Source organism: Euprymna scolopes, chromosome 3 (assembly GCF_053919585.1).
Source record: "Euprymna scolopes isolate OS-2025 chromosome 3, ASM5391958v1, whole genome shotgun sequence".
Taxonomy (NCBI): domain Eukaryota; kingdom Metazoa; phylum Mollusca; class Cephalopoda; order Sepiida; family Sepiolidae; genus Euprymna; species Euprymna scolopes.
In genome coordinates, this window is record NC_136484.1 from 25,109,872 (window position 1) to 25,127,819 (window position 17,948).

The following is a 17,948-nucleotide window of genomic DNA, read 5'->3' on the forward strand; positions in this document are numbered from 1 at the left end:
ACTGAAAAAAGGAATGAAAGAAAGGAACTGAAAAAAGGAATGAAAGAAAGGAACTGAAAAAAGGAATGAAAGAAAGGAACGAAAGAAAGGAATGAAAGAAAGGAATGAAAGAAAGGAACTGAAAAAAGGAATGAAAGAAAGGAACTGAAAAAAGGAATGAAAGAAAGGAACTGAAAAAAGGAATGAAAGAAAGGAACTGAAAAAAGGAATGAAAGAAAGGAACTGAAAAAAGGAATGAAAGAAAGGAACTGAAAAAAGGAATGAAAGAAAGGAACTGAAAAAAGGAATGAAAGAAAGGAACTGAAAAAAGGAATGAAAGAAAGGAACTGAAAAAAGGAATGAAAGAAAGGAACTGAAAAAAGGAATGAAAGAAAGGAACTGAAAAAAGGAATGAAAGAAAGGAACTGAAAAAAGGAATGAAAGAAAGGAACTGAAAAAAGGAATGAAAGAAAGGAACTGAAAAAAGGAATGAAAGAAAGGAACTGAAAAAAGGAATGAAAGAAAGGAACTGAAAAAAGGAATGAAAGAAAGGAACTGAAAAAAGGAATGAAAGAAAGGAACTGAAAAAAGGAATGAAAGAAAGGAACTGAAAAAAGGAATGAAAGAAAGGAACTGAAAAAAGGAATGAAAGAAAGGAACTGAAAAAAGGAATGAAAGAAAGGAACTGAAAAAAGGAATGAAAGAAAGGAACTGAAAGAAAGGAACTGAAAGAAAGGAACTGAAAGAAAGGAACTGAAAGAAAGGAACTGAAAGAAAGGAACTGAAAGAAAGGAACTGAAAGAAAGGAACTGAAAGAAAGGAACTGAAAGAAAGGAACTGAAAGAAAGGAACTGAAAGAAAGGAACTGAAAGAAAGGAACTGAAAGAAAGGAACTGAAAGAAAGGAACTGAAAGAAAGGAACTGAAAAAAGGAATGAAAGAAAGGAACTGAAAAAAGGAATGAAAGAAAGGAACTGAAAAAAGGAATGAAAGAAAGGAACTGAAAAAAGGAATGAAAGAAAGGAACTGAAAAAAGGAATGAAAGAAAGGAACTGAAAAAAGGAATGAAAGAAAGGAACTGAAAAAAGGAATGAAAGAAAGGAACTGAAAAAAGGAATGAAAGAAAGGAACTGAAAAAAGGAATGAAAGAAAGGAACTGAAAAAAGGAATGAAAGAAAGGAACTGAAAAAAGGAATGAAAGAAAGGAACTGAAAGAAAGGAACTGAAAAAAGGAACTGAAAGAAAGGAACTGAAAAAAGGAACTGAAAGAAAGGAACTGAAAAAAGGAATGAAAGAAAGGAACTGAAAAAAGGAATGAAAGAAAGGAACTGAAAAAAGGAATGAAAAAAAGGAATGAAAGAAAGGAACTGAAAAAAGGAATGAAAGAAAGGAACTGAAAAAAGGAATGAAAGAAAGGAACTGAAAAAAGGAATGAAAGAAAGGAACTGAAAAAAGGAATGAAAGAAAGGAACTGAAAAAAGGAATGAAAGAAAGGAACTGAAAAAAGGAATGAAAGAAAGGAACTGAAAAAAGGAATGAAAGAAAGGAACTGAAAAAAGGAATGAAAGAAAGGAACTGAAAAAAGGAATGAAAGAAAGGAACTGAAAAAAGGAATGAAAGAAAGGAACTGAAAAAAGGAATGAAAGAAAGGAACTGAAAAAAGGAATGAAAGAAAGGAACTGAAAAAAGGAATGAAAGAAAGGAACTGAAAAAAGGAATGAAAGAAAGGAACTGAAAAAAGGAATGAAAGAAAGGAACTGAAAAAAGGAATGAAAGAAAGGAACTGAAAAAAGGAATGAAAGAAAGGAACTGAAAAAAGGAATGAAAGAAAGGAACTGAAAAAAGGAATGAAAGAAAGGAACTGAAAAAAGGAATGAAAGAAAGGAACTGAAAAAAGGAATGAAAGAAAGGAACTGAAAAAAGGAATGAAAGAAAGGAACTGAAAAAAGGAATGAAAGAAAGGAACTGAAAAAAGGAATGAAAGAAAGGAACTGAAAAAAGGAATGAAAGAAAGGAACTGAAAAAAGGAATGAAAGAAAGGAACTGAAAAAAGGAATGAAAGAAAGGAACTGAAAAAAGGAATGAAAGAAAGGAACTGAAAAAAGGAATGAAAGAAAGGAACTGAAAAAAGGAATGAAAGAAAGGAACTGAAAAAAGGAATGAAAGAAAGGAACTGAAAAAAGGAATGAAAGAAAGGAACTGAAAAAAGGAATGAAAGAAAGGAACTGAAAAAAGGAATGAAAGAAAGGAACTGAAAAAAGGAATGAAAGAAAGGAACTGAAAAAAGGAATGAAAGAAAGGAACTGAAAAAAGGAATGAAAGAAAGGAACTGAAAAAAGGAATGAAAGAAAGGAACTGAAAAAAGGAATGGAAGAAAGGAACTGAAAAAAGGAATGGAAGAAAGGAACTGAAAAAAGGAATGGAAGAAAGGAACTGAAAAAAGGAATGGAAGAAAGGAACTGAAAAAAGGAATGGAAGAAAGGAACTGAAAAAAGGAATGGAAGAAAGGAACTGAAAAAAGGAATGGAAGAAAGGAACTGAAAAAAGGAATGGAAGAAAGGAACTGAAAAAAGGAATGGAAGAAAGGAACTGAAAAAAGGAATGGAAGAAAGGAACTGAAAAAAGGAATGGAAGAAAGGAACTGAAAAAAGGAATGGAAGAAAGGAACTGAAAAAAGGAATGGAAGAAAGGAACTGAAAAAAGGAATGGAAGAAAGGAACTGAAAAAAGGAATGGAAGAAAGGAACTGAAAAAAGGAATGGAAGAAAGGAACTGAAAAAAGGAATGGAAGAAAGGAACTGAAAAAAGGAATGGAAGAAAGGAACTGAAAAAAGGAATGGAAGAAAGGAACTGAAAAAAGGAATGGAAGAAAGGAACTGAAAAAAGGAATGAAAAAAGGAATGAAAGAAAGGAACTGAAAAAAGGAATGAAAGAAAGGAACTGAAAAAAGGAATGAAAGAAAGGAACTGAAAAAAGGAATGAAAGAAAGGAACTGAAAAAAGGAATGAAAGAAAGGAACTGAAAAAAGGAATGAAAGAAAGGAACTGAAAAAAGGAATGAAAGAAAGGAACTGAAAAAAGGAATGAAAGAAAGGAACTGAAAAAAGGAATGAAAGAAAGGAACTGAAAAAAGGAATGAAAGAAAGGAACTGAAAAAAGGAATGAAAGAAAGGAACTGAAAAAAGGAATGAAAGAAAGGAACTGAAAAAAGGAATGAAAGAAAGGAACTGAAAAAAGGAATGAAAGAAAGGAACTGAAAAAAGGAATGAAAGAAAGGAACTGAAAAAAGGAATGAAAGAAAGGAACTGAAAAAAGGAATGAAAGAAAGGAACTGAAAAAAGGAATGAAAGAAAGGAACTGAAAAAAGGAATGAAAGAAAGGAACTGAAAAAAGGAATGAAAGAAAGGAACTGAAAAAAGGAATGAAAGAAAGGAACTGAAAAAAGGAATGAAAGAAAGGAACTGAAAAAAGGAATGAAAGAAAGGAACTGAAAAAAGGAATGAAAGAAAGGAACTGAAAGAAAGAAATGAAAGAAAGGAACTGAAAGAAAGGAACTGAAAAAAGGAACTGAAAGAAAGGAACTGAAAAAAGGAATGAAAGAAAGGAACTGAAAAAAGGAATGAAAGAAAGGAACTGAAAAAAGGAATGAAAGAAAGGAACTGAAAAAAGGAATGAAAGAAAGGAACTGAAAAAAGGAATGAAAGAAAGGAACTGAAAAAAGGAATGAAAGAAAGGAACTGAAAAAAGGAATGAAAGAAAGGAACTGAAAAAAGGAATGAAAGAAAGGAACTGAAAACAGGAATGAAAGAAAGGAACTGAAAACAGGAATGAAAGAAAGGAACTGAAAAAAGGAATGAAAGAAAGGAACTGAAAAAAGGAATGAAAGAAAGGAACTGAAAAAAGGAATGAAAGAAAGGAACTGAAAAAAGGAATGAAAGAAAGGAACTGAAAAAAGGAATGAAAGAAAGGAACTGAAAAAAGGAATGAAAGAAAGGAACTGAAAAAAGGAATGAAAGAAAGGAACTGAAAAAAGGAATGAAAGAAAGGAACTGAAAAAAGGAATGAAAGAAAGGAACTGAAAAAAGGAATGAAAGAAAGGAACTGAAAAAAGGAATGAAAGAAAGGAACTGAAAAAAGGAATGAAAGAAAGGAACTGAAAAAAGGAATGAAAGAAAGGAACTGAAAAAAGGAATGAAAGAAAGGAACTGAAAAAGGAATGAAAGAAAGGAACTGAAAAAAGGAATGAAAGAAAGGAACTGAAAAAAGGAATGAAAGAAAGGAACTGAAAAAAGGAATGAAAGAAAGGAACTGAAAAAAGGAATGAAAGAAAGGAACTGAAAAAAGGAATGAAAGAAAGGAACTGAAAAAAGGAATGAAAGAAAGGAACTGAAAAAAGGAATGAAAGAAAGGAACTGAAAAAAGGAATGAAAGAAAGGAACTGAAAAAAGGAACTGAAAGAAAGGAACTGAAAGAAAGGAACTGAAAGAAAGGAACTGAAAGAAAGGAACTGAAAGAAAGGAACTGAAAGAAAGGAACTGAAAGAAAGGAACTGAAAGAAAGGAACTGAAAGAAAGGAATGAAAGAAAGGAACTGAAAGAAAGGAACTGAAAAAAGGAACTGAAAGAAAGGAACTGAAAAAAGGAACTGAAAGAAAGGAACTGAAAAAAGGAATGAAAGAAAGGAACTGAAAAAAGGAATGAAAGAAAGGAACTGAAAAAAGGAATGAAAGAAAGGAACTGAAAAAAGGAATGAAAGAAAGGAACTGAAAAAAGGAATGAAAGAAAGGAACTGAAAAAAGGAATGAAAGAAAGGAACTGAAAAAAGGAATGAAAGAAAGGAACTGAAAAAAGGAATGAAAGAAAGGAACTGAAAAAAGGAATGAAAGAAAGGAACTGAAAAAAGGAATGAAAGAAAGGAACTGAAAAAAGGAATGAAAGAAAGGAACTGAAAAAAGGAATGAAAGAAAGGAACTGAAAAAAGGAATGAAAGAAAGGAACTGAAAAAAGGAATGAAAGAAAGGAACTGAAAAAAGGAATGAAAGAAAGGAACTGAAAAAAGGAATGAAAGAAAGGAACTGAAAAAAGGAATGAAAGAAAGGAATGAAAGAAAGGAACTGAAAAAAGGAATGAAAGAAAGGAACTGAAAAAAGGAATGAAAGAAAGGAACTGAAAAAAGGAATGAAAGAAAGGAACTGAAAAAAGGAATGAAAGAAAGGAACTGAAAAAAGGAATGAAAGAAAGGAACTGAAAAAAGGAATGAAAGGAACTGAAAAAAGGAATGAAAGAAAGGAACTGAAAAAAGGAATGAAAGAAAGGAACTGAAAAAAGGAATGAAAGAAAGGAACTGAAAAAAGGAATGAAAGAAAGGAACTGAAAAAAGGAATGAAAGAAAGGAACTGAAAAAAGGAATGAAAGAAAGGAACTGAAAAAAGGAATGAAAGAAAGGAACTGAAAAAAGGAATGAAAGAAAGGAACTGAAAAAAGGAATGAAAGAAAGGAACTGAAAAAAGGAATGAAAGAAAGGAACTGAAAAAAGGAATGAAAGAAAGGAACTGAAAAAAGGAATGAAAGAAAGGAACTGAAAAAAGGAATGAAAGAAAGGAACTGAAAAAAGGAATGAAAGAAAGGAACTGAAAAAAGGAATGAAAGAAAGGAACTGAAAAAAGGAATGAAAGAAAGGAACTGAAAAAAGGAATGAAAGAAAGGAACTGAAAAAAGGAATGAAAGAAAGGAACTGAAAAAAGGAATGAAAGAAAGGAACTGAAAAAAGGAATGAAAGAAAGGAACTGAAAAAAGGAATGAAAGAAAGGAACTGAAAAAAGGAATGAAAGAAAGGAACTGAAAAAAGGAATGAAAGAAAGGAACTGAAAAAAGGAATGAAAGAAAGGAACTGAAAAAAGGAATGAAAGAAAGGAACTGAAAAAAGGAATGAAAGAAAGGAACTGAAAAAAGGAATGAAAGAAAGGAACTGAAAAAAGGAATGAAAGAAAGGAACTGAAAGAAAGGAATGAAAGAAAGGAACTGAAAGAAAGGAATGAAAGAAAGGAACTGAAAGAAAGGAACTGAAAGAAAGGAACTGAAAGAAAGGAACTGAAAGAAAGGAACTGAAAGAAAGGAACTGAAAGAAAGGAACTGAAAGAAAGGAACTGAAAAAAGGAACTGAAAGAAAGGAACTGAAAAAAGGAATGAAAGAAAGGAACTGAAAAAAGGAATGAAAGAAAGGAACTGAAAAAAGGAATGAAAGAAAGGAACTGAAAAAAGGAATGAATGAAAGGAACTGAAAAAAGGAATGAAAGAAAGGAACTGAAAAAAGGAATGAAAGAAAGGAACTGAAAAAAGGAATGAAAGAAAGGAACTAAAAAAAGGAATGAAAGAAAGGAACTGAAAAAAGGAATGAAAGAAAGGAACTGAAAAAAGGAATGAAAGAAAGGAACTGAAAAAAGGAATGAAAGAAAGGAACTGAAAAAAGGAATGAAAGAAAGGAACTGAAAAAAGGAATGAAAGAAAGGAACTGAAAAAAGGAATGAAAGAAAGGAACTGAAAAAAGGAATGAAAGAAAGGAACTGAAAAAAGGAATGAAAGAAAGGAACTGAAAAAAGGAATGAAAGAAAGGAACTGAAAAAAGGAATGAAAGAAAGGAACTGAAAGAAAGGAACTGAAAGAAAGGAACTGAAAGAAAGGAACTGAAAGAAAGGAACTGAAAAAAGGAACTGAAAGAAAGGAACTGAAAGAAAGGAACTGAAAGAAAGGAACTGAAAAAAGGAACTGAAAGAAAGGAACTGAAAAAAGGAATGAAAGAAAGGAACTGAAAGAAAGGAATGAAAGAAAGGAACTGAAAGAAAGGAACTGAAAGAAAGGAACTGAAAGAAAGGAACTGAAAGAAAGGAACTGAAAGAAAGGAACTGAAAGAAAGGAACTGAAAGAAAGGAACTGAAAGAAAGGAACTGAAAAAAGGAATGAAAGAAAGGAACTGAAAGAAAGGAACTGAAAAAAGGAATGAAAGAAAGGAACTGAAAAAAGGAATGAAAGAAAGGAACTGAAAAAAGGAATGAAAGAAAGGAACTGAAAAAAGGAATGAAAGAAAGGAACTGAAAAAAGGAATGAAAGAAAGGAACTGAAAAAAGGAATGAAAGAAAGGAACTGAAAAAAGGAATGAAAGAAAGGAACTGAAAAAAGGAATGAAAGAAAGGAACTGAAAAAAGGAATGAAAGAAAGGAACTGAAAAAAGGAATGAAAGAAAGGAACTGAAAAAAGGAATGAAAGAAAGGAACTGAAAAAAGGAATGAAAGAAAGGAACTGAAAAAAGGAATGAAAGAAAGGAACTGAAAAAAGGAATGAAAGAAAGGAACTGAAAGAAAGGAACTGAAAAAAGGAATGAAAGAAAGGAACTGAAAAAAGGAATGAAAGAAAGGAACTGAAAAAAGGAATGAAAGAAAGGAACTGAAAAAAGGAATGAAAGAAAGGAACTGAAAAAAGGAATGAAAGAAAGGAACTGAAAAAAGGAATGAAAGAAAGGAACTGAAAAAAGGAATGAAAGAAAGGAACTGAAAGAAAGGAACTGAAAGAAAGGAACTGAAAGAAAGGAACTGAAAGAAAGGAACTGAAAAAAGGAACTGAAAGAAAGGAACTGAAAAAAGGAATGAAAGAAAGGAACTGAAAAAAGGAATGAAAGAAAGGAACTGAAAAAAGGAATGAAAGAAAGGAACTGAAAGAAAGGAATGAAAGAAAGGAACTGAAAGAAAGGAATGAAAGAAAGGAACTGAAAGAAAGGAACTGAAAGAAAGGAACTGAAAGAAAGGAACTGAAAGAAAGGAACTGAAAGAAAGGAACTGAAAGAAAGGAACTGAAAAAAGGAACTGAAAGAAAGGAACTGAAAAAAGGAATGAAAGAAAGGAACTGAAAAAAGGAATGAAAGAAAGGAACTGAAAAAAGGAATGAAAGAAAGGAACTGAAAGAAAGGAACTGAAAAAAGGAACTGAAAGAAAGGAACTGAAAAAAGGAACTGAAAGAAAGGAACTGAAAAAAGGAATGAAAGAAAGGAACTGAAAAAAGGAATGAAAGAAAGGAACTGAAAAAAGGAATGAAAGAAAGGAACTGAAAAAAGGAATGAAAGAAAGGAACTGAAAAAAGGAATGAAAGAAAGGAACTGAAAAAAGGAATGAAAGAAAGGAACTGAAAAAAGGAATGAAAGAAAGGAACTGAAAAAAGGAATGAAAGAAAGGAACTGAAAAAAGGAATGAAAGAAAGGAACTGAAAAAAGGAATGAAAGAAAGGAACTGAAAAAAGGAATGAAAGAAAGGAACTGAAAAAAGGAATGAAAGAAAGGAACTGAAAAAAGGAATGAAAGAAAGGAACTGAAAAAAGGAATGAAAGAAAGGAACTGAAAAAAGGAATGAAAGAAAGGAACTGAAAAAAGGAATGAAAGAAAGGAACTGAAAAAAGGAATGAAAGAAAGGAATGAAAGAAAGGAACTGAAAAAAGGAATGAAAGAAAGGAACTGAAAAAAGGAATGAAAGAAAGGAACTGAAAAAAGGAATGAAAGAAAGGAACTGAAAAAAGGAATGAAAGAAAGGAACTGAAAAAAGGAATGAAAGAAAGGAACTGAAAAAAGGAATGAAAGGAACTGAAAAAAGGAATGAAAGAAAGGAACTGAAAAAAGGAATGAAAGAAAGGAACTGAAAAAAGGAATGAAAGAAAGGAACTGAAAAAAGGAATGAAAGAAAGGAACTGAAAAAAGGAATGAAAGAAAGGAACTGAAAAAAGGAATGAAAGAAAGGAACTGAAAAAAGGAATGAAAGAAAGGAACTGAAAAAAGGAATGAAAGAAAGGAACTGAAAAAAGGAATGAAAGAAAGGAACTGAAAAAAGGAATGAAAGAAAGGAACTGAAAAAAGGAATGAAAGAAAGGAACTGAAAAAAGGAATGAAAGAAAGGAACTGAAAAAAGGAATGAAAGAAAGGAACTGAAAAAAGGAATGAAAGAAAGGAACTGAAAAAAGGAATGAAAGAAAGGAACTGAAAAAAGGAATGAAAGAAAGGAACTGAAAAAAGGAATGAAAGAAAGGAACTGAAAAAAGGAATGAAAGAAAGGAACTGAAAAAAGGAATGAAAGAAAGGAACTGAAAAAAGGAATGAAAGAAAGGAACTGAAAAAAGGAATGAAAGAAAGGAACTGAAAAAAGGAATGAAAGAAAGGAACTGAAAAAAGGAATGAAAGAAAGGAACTGAAAAAAGGAATGAAAGAAAGGAACTGAAAAAAGGAATGAAAGAAAGGAACTGAAAAAAGGAATGAAAGAAAGGAACTGAAAAAAGGAATGAAAGAAAGGAACTGAAAAAAGGAATGAAAGAAAGGAACTGAAAAAAGGAATGAAAGAAAGGAACTGAAAAAAGGAATGAAAGAAAGGAACTGAAAAAAGGAATGAAAGAAAGGAACTGAAGAAAGGAACTGAAGAAAGGAATGAAAGAAAGGAACTGAAAAAAGGAATGAAAGAAAGGAACTGAAAAAAGGAATGAAAGAAAGGAACTGAAAAAAGGAATGAAAGAAAGGAACTGAAAAAAGGAATGAAAGAAAGGAACTGAAAAAAGGAATGAATGAAAGGAACTGAAAAAAGGAATGAAAGAAAGGAACTGAAAAAAGGAATGAAAGAAAGGAACTGAAAAAAGGAATGAAAGAAAGGAACTGAAAAAAGGAATGAAAGAAAGGAACTGAAAAAAGGAATGAAAGAAAGGAACTGAAAAAAGGAATGAAAGAAAGGAACTGAAAAAAGGAATGAAAGAAAGGAACTGAAAAAAGGAATGAAAGAAAGGAACTGAAAAAAGGAATGAAAGAAAGGAACTGAAAAAAGGAATGAAAGAAAGGAACTGAAAAAAGGAATGAAAGAAAGGAACTGAAAAAAGGAATGAAAGAAAGGAACTGAAAAAAGGAATGAAAGAAAGGAACTGAAAAAAGGAATGAAAGAAAGGAACTGAAAAAAGGAATGAAAGAAAGGAACTGAAAGAAAGGAACTGAAAGAAAGGAACTGAAAGAAAGGAACTGAAAGAAAGGAACTGAAAAAAGGAACTGAAAGAAAGGAACTGAAAAAAGGAACTGAAAGAAAGGAACTGAAAAAAGGAACTGAAAGAAAGGAACTGAAAAAAGGAATGAAAGAAAGGAACTGAAAGAAAGGAATGAAAGAAAGGAACTGAAAGAAAGGAACTGAAAGAAAGGAACTGAAAGAAAGGAACTGAAAGAAAGGAACTGAAAGAAAGGAACTGAAAGAAAGGAACTGAAAGAAAGGAACTGAAAAAAGGAATGAAAGAAAGGAACTGAAAGAAAGGAACTGAAAAAAGGAATGAAAGAAAGGAACTGAAAAAAGGAATGAAAGAAAGGAACTGAAAAAAGGAATGAAAGAAAGGAACTGAAAAAAGGAATGAAAGAAAGGAACTGAAAAAAGGAATGAAAGAAAGGAACTGAAAAAAGGAATGAAAGAAAGGAACTGAAAAAAGGAATGAAAGAAAGGAACTGAAAAAAGGAATGAAAGAAAGGAACTGAAAAAAGGAATGAAAGAAAGGAACTGAAAAAAGGAATGAAAGAAAGGAACTGAAAAAAGGAATGAAAGAAAGGAACTGAAAAAAGGAATGAAAGAAAGGAACTGAAAAAAGGAATGAAAGAAAGGAACTGAAAAAAGGAATGAAAGAAAGGAACTGAAAGAAAGGAACTGAAAAAAGGAATGAAAGAAAGGAACTGAAAAAAGGAATGAAAGAAAGGAACTGAAAAAAGGAATGAAAGAAAGGAACTGAAAAAAGGAATGAAAGAAAGGAACTGAAAAAAGGAATGAAAGAAAGGAACTGAAAAAAGGAATGAAAGAAAGGAACTGAAAAAAGGAATGAAAGAAAGGAACTGAAAAAAGGAATGAAAGAAAGGAACTGAAAGAAAGGAACTGAAAGAAAGGAACTGAAAGAAAGGAACTGAAAGAAAGGAACTGAAAAAAGGAACTGAAAGAAAGGAACTGAAAAAAGGAATGAAAGAAAGGAACTGAAAAAAGGAATGAAAGAAAGGAACTGAAAAAAGGAATGAAAGAAAGGAACTGAAAGAAAGGAATGAAAGAAAGGAACTGAAAGAAAGGAATGAAAGAAAGGAACTGAAAGAAAGGAACTGAAAGAAAGGAACTGAAAGAAAGGAACTGAAAGAAAGGAACTGAAAGAAAGGAACTGAAAGAAAGGAACTGAAAGAAAGGAACTGAAAGAAAGGAACTGAAAAAAGGAATGAAAGAAAGGAACTGAAAAAAGGAATGAAAGAAAGGAACTGAAAAAAGGAATGAAAGAAAGGAACTGAAAAAAGGAATGAAAGAAAGGAACTGAAAGAAAGGAATGAAAGAAAGGAACTGAAAAAAGGAATGAAAGAAAGGAACTGAAAAAAGGAATGAAAGAAAGGAACTGAAAAAAGGAATGAAAGAAAGGAACTGAAAAAAGGAATGAAAGAAAGGAACTGAAAAAAGGAATGAAAGAAAGGAACTGAAAAAAGGAATGAAAGAAAGGAACTGAAAAAAGGAATGAAAGAAAGGAACTGAAAAAAGGAATGAAAGAAAGGAACTGAAAAAAGGAATGAAAGAAAGGAACTGAAAAAAGGAATGAAAGAAAGGAACTGAAAAAAGGAATGAAAGAAAGGAACTGAAAAAAGGAATGAAAGAAAGGAACTGAAAAAAGGAATGAAAGAAAGGAACTGAAAAAAGGAATGAAAGAAAGGAACTGAAAAAAGGAATGAAAGAAAGGAACTGAAAAAAGGAATGAAAGAAAGGAACTGAAAAAAGGAATGAAAGAAAGGAACTGAAAAAAGGAATGAAAGAAAGGAACTGAAAAAAGGAATGAAAGAAAGGAACTGAAAAAAGGAATGAAAGAAAGGAACTGAAGAAAGGAACTGAAGAAAGGAATGAAAGAAAGGAACTGAAAAAAGGAATGAAAGAAAGGAACTGAAAAAAGGAATGAAAGAAAGGAACTGAAAAAAGGAATGAAAGAAAGGAACTGAAAAAAGGAATGAAAGAAAGGAACTGAAAAAAGGAATGAAAGAAAGGAACTGAAAGAAAGGAATGAAAGAAAGGAATGAAAGAAAGGAACTGAAAAAAGGAATGAAAGAAAGGAACTGAAAAAAGGAATGAAAGAAAGGAACTGAAAAAAGGAATGAAAGAAAGGAACTGAAAAAAGGAATGAAAGAAAGGAACTGAAAAAAGGAATGAAAGAAAGGAACTGAAAAAGGAATGAAAGAAAGGAACTGAAAAAAGGAATGAAAGAAAGGAACTGAAAAAAGGAATGAAAGAAAGGAACTGAAAAAAGGAATGAAAGAAAGGAACTGAAAAAAGGAATGAAAGAAAGGAACTGAAAAAAGGAATGAAAGAAAGGAACTGAAAAAAGGAATGAAAGAAAGGAACTGAAAAAAGGAATGAAAGAAAGGAACTGAAAAAAGGAATGAAAGAAAAGAACTGAAAAAAGGAATGAAAGAAAGGAACTGAAAAAAGGAATGAAAGAAAGGAACTGAAAAAAGGAATGAAAGAAAGGAACTGAAAAAAGGAATGAAAGAAAGGAACTGAAAAAAGGAATGAAAGAAAGGAACTGAAAAAAGGAATGAAAGAAAGGAACTGAAAAAAGGAATGAAAGAAAGGAACTGAAAAAAGGAATGAAAGAAAGGAACTGAAAAAAGGAATGAAAGAAAGGAACTGAAAAAAGGAATGAAAGAAAGGAACTGAAAAAAGGAATGAAAGAAAGGAACTGAAAGAAAGGAACTGAAAAAAGGAATGAAAGAAAGGAACTGAAAAAAGAAATGAAAGAAAGGAACTGAAAAAAGAAATGAAAGAAAGGAACTGAAAAAAGAAATGAAAGAAAGGAACTGAAAAAAGAAATGAAAGAAAGGAACTGAAAAAAGAAATGAAAGAAAGGAACTGAAAAAAGAAATGAAAGAAAGGAACTGAAAAAAGAAATGAAAGAAAGGAACTGAAAAAAGAAATGAAAGAAAGGAACTGAAAAAAGAAATGAAAGAAAGGAACTGAAAAAAGAAATGAAAGAAAGGAACTGAAAAAAGAAATGAAAGAAAGGAACTGAAAAAAGAAATGAAAGAAAGGAACTGAAAAAAGAAATGAAAGAAAGGAACTGAAAAAAGAAATGAAAGAAAGGAACTGAAAAAAGAAATGAAAGAAAGGAACTGAAAAAAGAAATGAAAGAAAGGAACTGAAAAAAGAAATGAAAGAAAGGAACTGAAAAAAGAAATGAAAGAAAGGAACTGAAAAAAGAAATGAAAGAAAGGAACTGAAAAAAGGAATGAAAGAAAGGAACTGAAAAAAGGAATGAAAGAAAGGAACTGAAAAAGGAATGGAAAGAAAAGAATGAAAAAGGAATGGAAAGAAAAGAATGAAAAAGGAATGGAAAGAAAGGAATGAAAAAGAAATGGAAAGAAAAGAATGAAAAAGGAATGGAAAGAAAAGAATGAAAAAGGAATGGAAAGAAAAGAATGAAAAAGGAATGGAAAGAAAAGAATGAAAAAGGAATGGAAAGAAAAGAATGAAAAAGGAATGGAAAGAAAAGAATGAAAAAGGAATGGAAAGAAAAGAATGAAAAAGGAATGGAAAGAAAAGAATGAAAAAGGAATGGAAAGAAAAGAATGAAAAAGGAATGGAAAGAAAAGAATGAAAAAGGAATGGAAAGAAAAGAATGAAAAAGGAATGGAAAGAAAAGAATGAAAAAGGAATGGAAAGAAAAGAATGAAAAAGGAATGGAAAGAAAAAAATGAAAAAGGAATGGAAAGAAAAGAATGAAAAAGGAATGGAAAGAAAAGAATGAAAAAGGAATGGAAAGAAAAGAATGAAAAAGGAATGGAAAGAAAAGAATGAAAAAGGAATGGAAAGAAAAGAATGAAAAAGGAATGGAAAGAAAAGAATGAAAAAGGAATGGAAAGAAAAGAATGAAAAAGGAATGGAAAGAAAAGAATTAAAACGGAATGGAAAGAAAAGAATGAAAAAGGAATGGAAAGAAAAGAATGAAAAAGGAATGGAAAGAAAAGAATGAAAAAGGAATGGAAAGAAAAGAATGAAAAAGGAATGGAAAGAAAAGAATGAAAAAGGAATGGAAAGAAAAGAATGAAAAAGGAATGGAAAGAAAAGAATTAAAACGGAATGGAAAGAAAAGAATGAAAAAGGAATGGAAAGAAAAGAATGAAAAAGGAATGGAAAGAAAAGAATGAAAAAGGAATGGAAAGAAAAGAATGAAAAAGGAATGGAAAGAAAAGAATGAAAAAGGAATGGAAAGAAAAGAATGAAAAAGGAATGGAAAGAAAAGAATGAAAAAGGAATGGAAAGAAAAGAATGAAAAAGGAATGGAAAGAAAAGAATGAAAAAGGAATGGAAAGAAAAGAATGAAAAAGGAATGGAAAGAAAAGAATTAAAACGGAATGGAAAGAAAAGAATTAAAACGGAATGGAAAGAAAAGAATGAAAAAGGAATGAAAAGAAAAGAATGAAAAAGGAATGGAAAGAAAAGAATGAAAAAGGAATGGAAAGAAAAGAATGAAAAAGGAATGGAAAGAAAAGAATGAAAAAGGAATGGAAAGAAAAGAATGAAAAAGGAATGGAAAGAAAAGAATGAAAAAGGAATGGAAAGAAAAGAATGAAAAAGGAATGGAAAGAAAAGAATGAAAAAGGAATGGAAAGAAAAGAATGAAAAAGGAATGGAAAGAAAAGAATGAAAAAGGAATGGAAAGAAAAGAATGAAAAAGGAATGGAAAGAAAAGAATTAAAAAGGAATGGAAAGAAAAGAATTAAAAAGGAATGGAAAGAAAAGAATTAAAAAGGAATGGAAAGAAAAGAATGAAAAAGGAATGGAAAGAAAGGAATGAAAAAGGAATGGAAAGAAAGGAATGAAAAAGGAATGGAAAGAAAGGAATTAAAATGAATGGAAAGAAAGGAATTAAAATGAATGGAAAGAAAGGAATGAAAAAGGAATGAAATGAAAAATGAATGAAAAAATGAGAAAAGAATGAAAAAATGAGAAAAGAATGAAAAAATGAGAAAAGAATGAAAAAATGAAAAAAATGAAAAAAAAATGGAATGAAAAATGAAAAAAAAAGAATTGAAAAACGAAATAAAAAGAATAAAAAAATGAAAAAAAAAAGAATGAAAAAATGAAAAAAAATTGAAGGAAAAAAAAGGAAAGAACAAATGGAAGAAAAGGACAAAATTCCAAAGACCGAGTTGTATCAGGCAATATTCAGCACAGAACTACATTTTTGTAATAATGTCCGATAAGACAAACTTATCTGCAAGTTAAAGGGAATGTGAAGGAGATGAATTTTGAGTGAGGTTTTGTACAAGAAATCTGAGTCCATCGCTTTCGTTTATAGGCGGTGGAATTAGAAACCAGGGCTGACATTTTTCTAAACAAAACTCTTGTGGTCGAGATATATTTTAAGTGAAAGTTTATATTATAATACTTGTAGGCACTCATCTACCTCAGAAGATAAAGGCAGCAACCTTGAAAGTTTGCAATGGTGAAATGAATACCAACTTGAACCGACTACCTGACATGCCAATCCTGTCAGTTTCATAGAACCTCTTTCATTTAGATGTTAGCAATAGTCACATGATCTTCCTGCAAGTACATGATTCTTAAAAAATAAAAATAAAATAAAAAAGAAAACGAAAATCAGAAAAAAAAAAAAATTTTTAATTTTAAATGGAGAAATCAGTGCTAACAACAGAATTGAACTGAGTAAAAATGGTACAGTGCCGATTCATGCAACACGGTTATCATCACACTGTTGATCTTGTAGAGAAGAGCTTCATAAATGACTCAGCAATTTTATTCTTATATGATCCATGATCATTTCTCCTGCAACTAATACAAAATGCCTGAATATTGAATGAGTATAATCGAGATGGATGCGATTTATGTTTGTGATATAATTAAACAAATTATCTCATGCTAAATCTAGAAATTATCGCTTTCAAGTTTTATATTGTATGTAATTTCTTTTTTTCCTTCTTTTATTATCTCTGGAAATATTTTTCAAATGCATTCTCTTTTGGAAGGGGCTCACACTGAAGTATATGACAGCCACCACATTTACTTAGTCTAGTCCAACTCCAGCCAATGTGCGACTCTCTTGCAAAAGACAAAGTATTGGAAGAACACTTCAAGAAATAAAAAAAAATTAAAAATTTAAACAAATGGAAAGGAAAATTGCATTTATTATATACAAGGTAGTTATCTGTGCATGTGTCTGTTTTTTTGTTTTGTTTAGGTTTTTTATTTTACAAAGGACTCATCACTTATCAAGAACTGAAAGCCACTCGAGAATAAGTGTCAGGTGGTAGTTTAGTAATTGTTGATGTGTAGAATTTGGATTATTTAAGGGGACAGCTCAACAAGAACTTGTTTATGTTGGACTTGAAGGCTACCATATTGTAATCAGCCGTGAAACAGGTCAGCAGACAATGTTCCACATGTGAACAGTTCTAGAAAAAAAGTTTTGTTCTGTGCTTAGAATCTGCGTTTAGAATAAGGCACAGATAGAGAGTGGGGAAAATTGTTGATAGCAGATGTAGTTAGTCAAGTGTTTTTTATGAAAGTTTGGCAAGGGAGGGATCATAGATTGGAGCTCAGACTGTGTGTACGTCAAGGTTAAAGTCAAAAACTAAAAAAAAAAACCCACAAAGTTGGTATTTTCTTAATCAGTGTTGGCCTGGATGAATAATATTTAAAATTTAGAAAATATTATTCATTCTTTGATCCTAAACTGTAGAAGATTGTTTTTTTGTTAGAGAGGCCGGGGGGGGGGGGCTGGTTTTTATTTTATTTATTTATTATTTTTTTTTTTTTTTACAGTGTTGTACTACATGGAAGAAACTGATTTTCTTATCAATGTGTTACTTCCCTTATGCTGATTATTTTCAAAAGGAATTTATACAAAGGAGAGTTGGATGTGTATGTGTGTTCAGAGAGAGAGGAATGGGTTGGACAGAGAAGAAAGAGGTGAAGTGGAGTAGGGGAAGGAGGAAAAAGAGATATAGAAGTTTTAATAGAAATATGTTGCACCTTTGCCTCCGGGAATGCTGGTATCTTTGCTAGTATTATAGAAAACAGAAGCAACAATTTCTGGATGCAACATGAGGGAACATGTTTATTATAACATCACAAATGTAAATGGAAGCCATGTTCATTGGAACTAATTAAACGTTAAATTATTTAATCCGTTACCATTCATATATCTAAAATGTCAATCTCATCTAGAAATTCAGGTCCAATGCTGATTAAATTATTTAGCCTGTCTGGTCCCATGGTGCTTCACTGTTAATTTTTGGTTCTCTTTAATGTCACAAACATCTTGTTCTGCTAAAATTGTTAACCATATATGATGGATAAATGCATACAACAATTTCTAGGTTTCCAAATTATCATTTATTGTGGTTGCTGTTTTTGTTGTTAATAAATAATGGAATTGCAATTTAAAGTCATTTGAAGGAGTTTTTGTTCAAGCTACAATGAAAAAATTAATCAAATTTTGGCCGAGAAGACATTTGTCTAAATCGCTACGAAAAAATGAAACAAAATGTTTTTGGTCCCCCCAACAAAAGGAAGGTGACTTGTAAATTCACCCTTGTCCATTTGTCTGTTCGCACTTTCCTCAATAACTACACCTTAAAATTCTTTGACATTTTGCACAAACATTAAACATTATATGAGTAAAAAAAAATAACAGCACGGATTTATCAGGAAAACTCCGGTTGCCCCTCTAGGGGTGCCTTTCGGGTTAAAATGGCTAAAATTGACACTTTTGTGCTTATTAAAAAAAAAAAAAATTGATGTCTTGGATTTTTATAAAACTTTCTGAAAAGTTGTAACTAACTGATTTCTATATAATTTTGTTTGTCTATACTTCGCAATAACTCTTGGGTGTGCCCCAGGTGCTCTTTTCAGGCTAATAAAAACATTCCCTTTTTTTACCATATTTGTCCAA

At 31.2% G+C, this 17,948-nt stretch overlaps 1 protein-coding gene across 1 annotated transcript in view; it reads right to left on the minus strand.

The window, feature by feature from the left end:
• LOC145253731 (exosome complex component RRP45-like) overlaps positions 1–17,948 on the minus strand; it is a 285,110-nt gene that overhangs the window by 152,464 nt on the left and 114,698 nt on the right. The window lies entirely within an intron of this gene.